The 11,387-nt window shown below is 40.1% G+C and overlaps 1 long non-coding RNA gene across 1 annotated transcript; it reads left to right on the top strand.

Moving 5' to 3' along the window:
* The first annotated feature begins 7,166 nt into the window (after positions 1 to 7,166).
* LOC142407638 (uncharacterized) lies at positions 7,167 to 10,671 on the top strand. The gene is made up of 3 exons (XR_012774996.1): positions 7,167 to 7,687; positions 8,919 to 9,413; positions 10,293 to 10,671. It is a non-coding gene; the product is annotated as an uncharacterized LOC142407638 (long non-coding RNA).
* Positions 10,672 to 11,387: the final 716 nt, after the last annotated feature.

Here is an 11,387-nt window from a genome sequence, read left to right as displayed (position 1 = left end):
CCTTGTTAGCTGAGACAGATTTGCAATGGTGGCCTAGAAATAAGCATGCCTACTATGCCATCACCATCAAGTTAGAAAGTCACTGTTTCCCTCTCCTACCATTCATTATAATTGTTTTGCATTCTTTTGACTTTGATCAAATGAGACCATTAAATGTTGTGCAAGTTGACTGCTCATGGCTATTCTTCTCAAAGCTTTCAGTTTCATCAGATTTTTATTCAAATCTTCTTTTCCTAAAAGCTAAACATTGCTCATTCAAATCAATGATGGCTCCCTCCCACTAACCTGTGCCCTTGTGTGGCTCATCCCAATGTTGCTCATACCACCTGTGAAAAATACACATGGGTATGAAGCTGAGGTTAGAACATCAGCACTGAAGGCAGTTGGCTGCATCAGCAGAACACCTGGAAACCAGAGCATATTCTCTGTCCATTCACTCCGTGTCTCCTGAATGCCCTTCAAACATTTGAGAGCTGCAGACATATTACCTGAGCTCACTCTTTGAAGACAGATCACAGAGGTTCCCAACTCATAACCGAGCAGCTCCATCACAAAGTGGTTATTCCTGAGGAAATGTTACTTACTATTTTCTGTTTCAGACTTCTAATTTTAGTAATTTCATGCCACCCCTACTCTATAGGATAATTTTAACTTCATTTTTTTAAACACGGACATTTTCTTGGAAGTTGCAAGGCAAGAAAGGTAACTTTTCATTGCTGTTCAAAATATCCAGTATATACTTTCTAGCAGGTCCTCAGTCTTAGATTTCTAAACTTCTCAGTTTCCTTTTGAATGCCAAAACAGGTTGCCAGGCTTTTTGGCATTAGTTGCACCCTAGGTGCCAACCTTTCTAAAAAAAATGTTCACAGATGTTGCAATGAGTACTGCAAAGGTCCATGAGTACTTTAGAAAATTTGGGCCCTTTTCAGTGTCAAGCACAAAAAATCTGACCATGTCAGACCAAAAATTTGCCTTCATGCATTGCAAAGTGTATTTTCCCTCCCCAAGATGATTTGGAGAGATGCTGCATATATAATCTTCTAACACCTCCATTCACTGTGTGCTCAAAAAGTACAGCACGTTTCTTACTTTTCTGAGTTTCTCTATCATAGGACAAGGGAGAGGAAAAGTAAAGAGTCAAAAATTGGTGTTTTCAAAATAAAAGCAAATTTAATGACATTTGTAACATCTAGGGAAGCAGGAAGGAAGTTCTCCTCCATTCACTCAAAGGTAGAAGAGCTGGTTTTAATCTTGAGAGCTTTTCATACTTGTCACTAACAAAAACAATAGATAGAAGAAGATGAGAATTAATGGATTGATAGTTCTACATCCACTGAGCACTCCTGGTCAAATACCACTGTTAATCAAATTTTACCTGTGATGCTATTAACATCATCTGCAGTGGCCGGATAAATACAGACGGCCAAGTTAAAAGATCAATTCCAAATACATTCCTCTTTGTTTTCTGGTGGCAACCATTTTTTTTCTACCCTAGTCTGGCAATGTTTTCAGTGATACTAAGATTATCTTAGGGAATGAGCATTTCTCAGTATTTCACAATAATTTGTGATCTTTATCGCAAATTTTGTGAACTGAACCATATTCCTTCAGCTAGTTCTACATGATATCATATGTCAATTAAAGTTATATATGTATCAGTTTAAAAAAAAATACTTTTTAACTATTCTCCTTTCACTTTCTGTAATTTTTTGAGAGCCTCCTTAATACACCCAAGTGGAATTATCATGGAAATTCATGGAAATATTTTGATGATATGATGTAGGATAAAAACATGCTCAAGTACTTTCTGGGTATTATATTTTTGCAAACTAATCTCTTGTATCATAATGGGAGCAATTTTCACCATTTTTATTCAGGAAAATATTACATCCAAGAGCCATGATATATGATCTGAATTAAATTTTCTCTTTTATGGAGGATCCAACTAGCTTTGTTTTGTCAGTGTCTCCAAACCAATGTGTCTGTGTGGGGGGTTGACCTTGGCTGGATGCCAGGTGCCCACCAAGCCGTTCTATCACTCCCCCTCCTCAGCTGGACAGGGGAGAGAAAATATAATGAAAGGCTTGGGCGTCGAGATAAGGGCAGGGAGATCATTCACCAATTACCATGACGGGCAAAACAGACTCCACTAGAGGAAATGAATTTAATTTATTACCAATCAAATCAGAGTACTGTAATGAGAAAATAAAAACCCAAATCTTAAAACAGCTTTCCCCCACCCCTCCCTTCTTCCCGGGCTCAACTTCACTCCCGATTGCTCTACCTCCTCTCCCCAGGCGGCGCAGAGGGATGGGGAATGGGGGTTGTGGTCAGTTCATCACACATCTCTGCTGCTCCTTCCTCCTCAGATTCTTCCCCTGCTCCAGCGTGGGGTCCCTCCCATGGGAGACAGTCCTCCTCAAACTTCTCCAACGTGAGTTCTTCCCACGGGCTGCAGTTCTTCACAAACTGCTCCAGTGTGGGTCCCTTTCCCGGGGTGCAGTCCTTCAGGAACAGACTGCTCCAGTGTGGGTCCCCCACGGGGTCACAAGTCCTGCCAGCAAACCTGCTCCAGCGTGGGCTCCTCGCTCCACAGGGGTCACAGGTCCTGCCAGGAGCCTCCTTCAGCATGGGCTTCCCACGGGGTCACAGCCTCCTTCCGACATCCACCTGCTCTGGCATGGGGTCCTCCATGGGCTGCAGGTGGATATCTGCTCCACCATGGACCTCCATGGGCTGCAGGGGACAGCCTGCCTCACCATGGTCTTCACCAGGGGCTGCAGGGGAATCTCTGCTCTGGCGCCTGGACCACCTCCTCCCCCTCCTTCTTCACTGACCTTGGTGTCTGCAGAGTTGTTTCTCTCATGTGTTCTCACTCCTATCTCCCAGCTGCTGTTGCACAGCAGTTTTATTTCCCCTTCTTAAATATGTTATCCCAGAGGTGCTACCACCGTCGCTGATGGGCTCAGCCTTGGCCAGCGGTGGGTCTGTCTTGGAGCCAGCTGGCATTGGCTCTCTTGGACATGGGGGAAGCTTCTAGCAGCTTCTCACAGAAGCCACCCCTGTAGCCCCCCCAGCAACAAAAAAAATTGCCATGCAAACCCAATACAGTTTGAAAGGAAAACTCAAACCTGATATACAGGTCTTTTGTAGACTTGATAATTTTGGGCCCTTAATTTTGAAAACAACATCATATTATTGGAAAAAATATATTTTGAGAAGTGGTACTTTTAAATTGATATTGAGGCATTCTCAAAAATACTTAGCATTAGCCAAGCTCTGCTCCAGTTAAAGTCAAAAGATGTATTAACACCATCTCCAACATGCTGAATTGAGCCAACAAGCCTCACTTTTCAAAATTTCATTCAGAGTTGACGAGAAAAAAAGTATCTTTGAAAAAATACAAATATTGACTGCTCTGCTAACTGTTCTGCAGACTGAGAGTCAAGCAGGATTAGTTCTGATTTTTGCCACATCACCAATAGCAAAATACTTTCCAAGCCCTTTTTTAACTCATTAACTTTATGCAGCTCCATTACGCTGAAGATTGTACAACTTTAGTGATGATGACAGAATGTAGCCCAGCAACTAAAGCTTAGTTTCCCATTATGTTGATGATGTGAAAAACAGTAGACTATCTAGCACACTCCTTCCCTTTAACAAAATTGTGTTTGTTCCCATTCAAGCAGATTAGCTCCAAGTATACACAGAAGAGATGATGTTTACTGATAAAAGTGTGATTGTATAAATTGGTCTATTATTTTTCTCTGTGAACAGAATTCGTCTTAGCGTTAATATGACCCACTTGCACATAGTGGAATGAAACAGAGAGACACCACCATTTTGTACTTATAAATATTTGCTCATCGTTTTAAGAGCGACAGGAATATAACATAACTCATTGTTAAGAGTGTGTTATAAGTGCCATACTGTGCCAATCCACAGAAGATATAATGTGTTACCTCCCTCTCACCAGCGGTCTGAGTGATTAGCTCAAGCGGTACATACCTCCCTGTGATAAAGCCCTGGAGGCACATTGTGCAACTTCTCTACTGGACTCTAGAAGTGGGCATCACATTAATATGTGATCCTCTTTGTAAGTAATATTCTTTTGATGACACGGTTCCTACTGTTTGGGACTGGTTCATTTTGCAGAGTGATGAAAAGAAAATCCCACCATAGAGTTTTAAAGAAGCAATAATGAAGCATTCTTGTATATGCTTTGTATCCCAAAACATCCTGACTCATATACAAACACTCACGCACACACAAAACAGCCTCACACATTACAGAAATTCAAGTACCTCAGGGTTGTTATGAGATGAAATTCTTGTCATAGCAACCTCTTATGACTGCATATTGTATCATGATACAATTTCTAAGCTTATTTTAGTCCCTTCCTCGAGGTAAACAGCAGTATTCAGAAAAACGTGTTAGTACACTTTCTAGTTTTGAAGTCCAAGGGGTTTAACCACATACTTTTAATACAGAAAAGAAAAAAAAATTGAACTAAAAGAGTTTTTAAAGAATTTAGAGCACACTTCCCCGTGTACCAAGAGATTATTCTGTCCCTTGCGTATTTGACAGAGCTTCCTCCTGTATCAGACAAAGGTACCCCTCTAAACTGAATCCCATGGAGCTGAAGTATAGCTCCGATGCACTGATAATCCTAGTTTATAGGTTCCAGGGAGTTTCTTCCCCCTCCTCTCCCGTTGTGCGTGCCAGAGGTCCCCTGCTTCCTGTCTCCAGCTGATAGTGGTGGGACAGCGGAGGGTCAGGGAGAAGGGGAGGGGGCTGGTCCCTCGGCGGCCGGGGGGAGCAGGGGGCGGGGGGCTGGCGGTGTCTGACAGCTGAAACAGATGATGCCGCACACCACCTATGTAAACAGAAATAGGCGCTGGGGCTGATGTAGCACAGAGATATGACCCTGCCCATAGAGCCGCTGAGTCTAGACTCCAGATGTGTTCTCACTGTTACCAGGCCAATTCAGATCCAACTGGTAAATATTTCTACCAGATGACAGTGGGCTCGGTTACAGAAATGAGGACAAAGGACAAAAATAGGCAGAAAATGAGTACTGGGCATTACTGCTGCTTAGAAAAATATTCTGCATAGTTTTGGAGATGTTAAGGGGCAATTATTTAAATAGATCGTATACATTCTTTTATTTTCTTACCATGTTCAGCTGAAAAAGTTCCAAGGCAAACTGAAAGCTATTTAGGCAAATTAGTCACTTAAAATGAACTGAAACAGAGGTCTGTAAAGGATAAAATAAAATTTATACTAGGACTTTACCATATGGACATAAAGAAATGAGGAAAAACCATAGTGTTGATAACCTCAGGCTGGTAAATACCCATTTATTGGGAAGTGAGTGTTATGTGATTTATTTACAGAAATGAGTGATTATAGAAAAAGGACACTCTACAGAAACAAAATTCAGGACAGAAACCCCTGTCTGCTGGTGTTTCATCTCCCCAGACATAGGATTGTGACTCCTAGTTCAGAATGCCGTAAAGTGTGTCAATTAAGCAGCAACCAAGCACCACTGATGCAATCAAGGCTCTGACAAGTTTTAAGAGGTTACTGGTTTTCATCTGCCTCAGACAACTAGACTGAAGCAACAGAGATCTGCAGTGATCTGGGCTCTTTTCTTATATCTTTTTCTTCATATATGGTGTTGTGCCACATAACTGCAGGCAAAAGATTTGTCTTTGCAGAGAGTTGCAATCCTAGACAGTGTATGCTAAGGGACAGTAAGCACAGGAGAATATACTATATCCTTTATGAGGACATTTGTAATTTGCGCAAATATTATATGATCCTCTGTTTGAGTCCCATGTTTGCAATATGACTGCCAATAAGTGATTCCAGCAGGAGATATGTGAACAGAAGATACATGACTTTAAATGGTGTTCTTTGCTAATACTGATTGGGAAACGTAGAAGTCCAACTTTTCAAATTTCGTGATGAGCCTTCCTGAGATTAATTGTCTGGCTGATGAGTGAGACAAAAATCACAGTATATAAACATAGGTAAGACATGGAGTTTGAGCTATAAAAGGAAATTAATAAACAAAGGTGGGGAGGGGGGGTTATTTTCTTTCACATAATCAGAAGTTTGTATGAATGTTGTTATATTGTTTTGAAAACTGTTTATTAGATAAAGATATTTCCTAGCATGTCTAATACTGAATGCATCAGTGGGAAATGTATAATGTCAGCTTTGCAATAGAGTATTTTGGGGGTGTTTTTTCCTCACCCCAGTAACTGGTAGCCAAATAGTTACTTTTATGACACACACTCATATGGGTAAGCAAAAGAGCATTCAGATCAGCAGAGACTGGAGCCATGCTATCTATAAAAGCAAAGTTAGAAATGGCTTAGCTATTAAAACGATCACATTAAACAAGGAATAGCTTGGTTCCTCACTTTGGACTCATAAACCAGCAGCAGGAGCTTTGAACTGAAGAAGAAAGGCTACCCTAATCTAAATGTTCCTTGAGATGACCTTTTAAATAGTTAACCTTCTAGTTATGTTATAACTGCAACTTTTTCTGTGCACACCTGTGAAGCTATTACTTTGTGTTCAAGAGACAGAGTGGGTTTACTTACGAATTGGCTCTCGTTGCACTATGTTCCTTTGCTTTTTCTCTTCCCTCTCATCTTCCCTTTGTGTCTGAGGAGCTCTAGCCAAATGTTAAATATTCCTAAGGAGAAGTTTGCAAGTGCTGGTACAAAATGGTTTGGCTGACTACTCGGAGAATATCAGTATATACTCTCTGGTGAGCAGTAGAGTACTGTGAAATTGCTGCATTTAATTGGGTTACAGCTGCTGATCATTTTGTGCAGCTATACTGGGGGTTTACTAACAGATTCTCTGACTTAACACAGTTTCTTTTCTCAGACCTTTTCACCCATATATAGAGGAAGTCTGAGGATATGTGAACCTAGACAGTCAAGAGACTGAGGCTCTTTCTTCTTACAAAACCACACTGCTTCATTCTTCCATGGGGAGCACTCTTTTAGCATTTATTCACTTAATGGGTTGACACCAAGCTTCCTGGTACCAAAATAAAAAATATTTTAAATGCAAATAAATTAGATATATAAGACCTGAAGACACTGAGGACACAATAGAAGTTTAGATTTTGGTGGAGAATAAAGAAGAGTACTGAGCAGACCCTACAAGAAAAAAACCAACTTTTTGTTTCCTTCACTGGAGGATCCCTTCTCTTCCATCACTGTCTGTTCTCAACAGGATCAGCGTCTAAGAACTGACCCCATTCTCCACCCCTTTCTCTCCTGAGAAGAGCTTTTTAAACAGTGGATAGCTCTTTGATCTTCTGGCTTCCTGTAGTTATTCACACCATGGTTATTCAACAACTTCACCTCACTGACCAGGTCAATGAACATACTTGAAGCAATATCACATAGTACTGTCTACAGAATATTAAACTATAATAGACTCTCATCTCCCACAGCCTGTGTCTCAGAAAATCTGCTGACTTCCCAGCCTTCATCCCCATGAATCATACAAGAATCACCTGTTTTTGGCAGACTGGGTGTAGGTGAGGACCTTCATGTCCCAAGAATATCCAACTTGAAGAACAGAATGCCACATCCCATGTTTTCTGTATTAAGGGAAATGCTAAATGTTTTCAACCTCAAGCTTAGTTATCCCAAAGGTGTGCACAAACCTTTTTTCTCTAGAAAAAAACCTGGAAATTAAAGGATGGGAGAAACAGAGATAGAAACCTGTGAGCTAACTTAAAGCTAAGAAGAACAAATGGGAACCAATTGACATCTTTAGGTACCATAAATACCTTGCCAAGAACATCCAAATTGCCACAAAGGCTACAAATATGGTTACATCATAAAGTGGTTATAATGCAAGCAGATATTCACAATCAACTTTTTTTCAAGAAAATTTTAACCTAGAATCTGTAGGAAGTAAATTTTGTTGCAAGCTACTATTGATAACCATGATGAATCAGATTTTTTTAAAACTGCCTGAAATATACTCATTGATTATTTCAGTTCTGCACGTAAATATTTGTTTGCCCATACAAATGTAATTTGTATAGAGATGCACACATACTAAGTAAAGATACCATCTGGACTGTGTAAAAGAACTACTGCTTATTATGATCTCTCCCATCTTTTTCCTTTCCCTTTCCCTTTCCCTTTCCCTTTCCCTTTCCCTTTCCCTTTCCCTTTCCCTCTCCTTCTCCCTTCCTCTTTTCCTTTGTTTTTCTCTCTTTCTTTCTCTTTCTCTTTCTTTCTCTTTCTCTCTTTCTCTTTCTCTTTCTCTTTCTCTTTCTCTTTCTCTTTCTCTTTCTCTTTCTCTTTCTCTTTTCTCTTTCTCTTTCTCTTTCTCTTTCTCTTTTCTCTTTCTCTTTCTCTCTCTTTCCTGTTCCCTTTATCTTTACCTTTACCTCTACCTCTACCTCTTCCTTTACCTCTACCTCTACCTTTACCTGTTTTACTTCTTGTTAAACAGTCCCATAGGCCTTTACTTGCACTTTTAGACTCCAAAATATCTTTAGACATCCAGTTGTGTGCTCATGTACAACATTTAGTTCAATACTGCTAGCACATGTGGATTTCCTCATTTTTATCCCAACTATTCTAAAAAATTTTCTTCCAGTCTTTGGTCACTGATTGTCCACAGGACATCAGAAGGTAATTCACAAAATAATAGTGCATCTGAGTTTGAGGAAGGGAAAAATATATGCATGTATGTTTTCATCCAGACAAACAAATAAATGGAAGAAAATAAAAGTAATGAATGGATGTTTATTTTAGCTTAACTGTTTTTTATTTGCAAATAAGAGCCATTATGATAGTACTGCATTAAGATGATGCGTGTATGTTTTTTGAAAGGGTTAAAACATCTTTTGATTCTTTTTAAAACAGTTACATTTTCTATGGATTAAAAAAGGTTGAGAACCACTGCTCCAGAAAATCCCTACCAGACTGATGGGTACAATAGAAGGTAATTAATGGTTATATTTGTTAGATAGTTAGTATGCAAAGGAGAAAGCCTAAATCAGGAAGCCAGTTAATTTGCAAGAAAAAAAACCTCTGAGAGTGCAGAATTTCCAGAGGCAAAACAAAGAAGCCATGGCACCAGCAGGGACATACAAAATGGGCCCACACAGGAAGTTTCTGGGCAGAAGACAGGAAGAGATGGGAACTCAGTTATTCCTGGTGGGAGCCAGAAGGGAGCTTGAGCTGATTGAGGAACCAGCCAAATTCAAGACAAGCTGTCCTGGTTCAGAGAGAAAAACCTCTGTGATTCTGGAGAAAACTCATGTAGGGAAAGGATCCTGATCTCCAAAAAGCCTCCAAGAAGACTCCAGCATAAACCTGAAGAATGATCCAGACCATGAAACTGTTGGCCTATAGGAGGTAAATGAGGGTACGGATTGCATTTTTTGCTTTAATTTTGAGGGATTTTTTACTAAATCAATACAATGTTGCCCTTTATTTTTCAATTAAAAACAACAATGTTTAAAAAACAGAACACAGGTCTGTATGGGTAGTCTACACTTACAAATTATGCAGTGCCGGGAAATGTTCCCAAGGGCTGGCAACTGATCACTTACACTATTAAATTGTCAAAATCGTCCCAGTACATTTCTAGCCCAGGCCAACAAGCCCCATCCCAGACAATTCCTGGGCATGGTGCAGGAGCGAGCATTGGCCGAGGACCACTCCAGTAGGCATTTGGGATGGGGCCATCCTGTTTGGAAGGTAGGAGACTTGAACAGTGTGAATACCGATCATTTCATTCCAGTTTGCCTCAGTGCCAGAGAACCACACGATTAATTTGCTAGCATAGATATAGACTCTGTATGTGCATGTGCTGTGTTTACCATGGAGTCCTAAAAAGGCAAATTATAAACTGGCAATTTCAGGCCATTCAGTAGGACTATGGAAACTATATAAGAACTGCAAGAGGTATGGTATTTTGTTTCAGGGCTAAAACATCAGTATCACAAGGAGGAAGAGATCCCATCCTTGACTGTTGGGATTCTCACTTAAATCAGTTTTACAGAATCACAGAGTAGTTGAGGCTGGAAGGCACCTTTGGAGATTGTCTAATCCAACTCCCATGCTCAAAGCAGAATCAAGTAGAGCAGGCTGCCCAGGACCGTGTGCAGTCAGTTTTGAATAACTCCAAGGATGGAGACTCCACAAGTTCTTTGGGCAACCTGTTCCACTGCCCAACCACCGTTATAGTAAAAAAGTTTTTCTTATGTTTAAATTGAATTTCCTTTATTTCAGTTTGTGCCCATTGCTTCTCATCCTTTGACTGGACACCACTGAGAAGCGTCTGGCTCCAGGCTGATCAGTTCCAGCTTTCTCAGCCTTTCTTCATATATCAGATGCTCCAATCCCTTTATCCTGTTCATGGCCCTTTATTGGACTCACTTCAGTATGTTCATGTCTCCTTTGTACAGGGGAGCCCAGCAATGGACCCAGCACTCCAGATGTGTCTCACCAGGGCTGAGCAGAGGGGAAGGATCACCTCGCTCGACCTTCTGGCAAAACATCAAAAGAGGAAAAAATTTTTTCAGAAGAATTATCTAGTGATTTCTAGATCCTTCCACAGAATGATATCAAAGTGGAAAAATACATTAACTCAGTTCACAATGTGCTTCTAAATCAACTTTATGGCCTCTTGTGATTTTTTTTAGTGGGAGTATTTCTGGTTTTGCACCTAAGATGCCTCATTAGATATCCTACATTCTCATAATAAGAAAATAAAAATCTACTGAGAAAATTATACATAACAAGGAATACCTTTGCCGTATTGATTAAATTATGCTAGTAATGTTGGAGGATGGAAACTGATTAATATTAAGAGTAGTTCCAAGGGAGAACTCAAGTCACTTGAAACCACAGTCCCACTTTTCTGTAGCAATAGTCTATACAAATCATGGAAACCAATTACTAATGTTTACTACAACACTGTCTGTAATTGTCTAGAGCTATGTTAAGTGTGATTAGGGCTTCCATATTTAAAACTTGGTTTAGATTGAATCAAATGGTATATAGGGATGTTTTTCGTTCATCTTCTCAGTTACTGTTAACAAAGGCGCTGCAGGATGTTCAGTATTTTTAAAGTATAAATATTTTTAATCAAGTACCTAGATTGCCTCTAGCAATGTTCAGAATCATTTAGAAATAATCTGAAGGCTGAAAATTTGGTTCACTGACAACATCCGCTTACTCTCAACTTTTAATTTGGCACATTTCATTAATAATGTCAGACTAACACATTATCACTGGCATATGGTAACTGGAGGATAATTATCTCTGGATGCCATGCTTGTAAGGCTCTGTCTTTACTATGGGGATCCCACAGTGTGCCCTGCA

The sequence above is a fragment of the Mycteria americana genome, chromosome 3 (assembly GCF_035582795.1).
Source record: "Mycteria americana isolate JAX WOST 10 ecotype Jacksonville Zoo and Gardens chromosome 3, USCA_MyAme_1.0, whole genome shotgun sequence".
In the NCBI taxonomy this organism is placed as follows: domain Eukaryota; kingdom Metazoa; phylum Chordata; class Aves; order Ciconiiformes; family Ciconiidae; genus Mycteria; species Mycteria americana.
The sequence above is the reverse complement of the archived record's forward strand: the minus strand, read 5'-3'. Positions and strand labels throughout refer to the sequence as shown.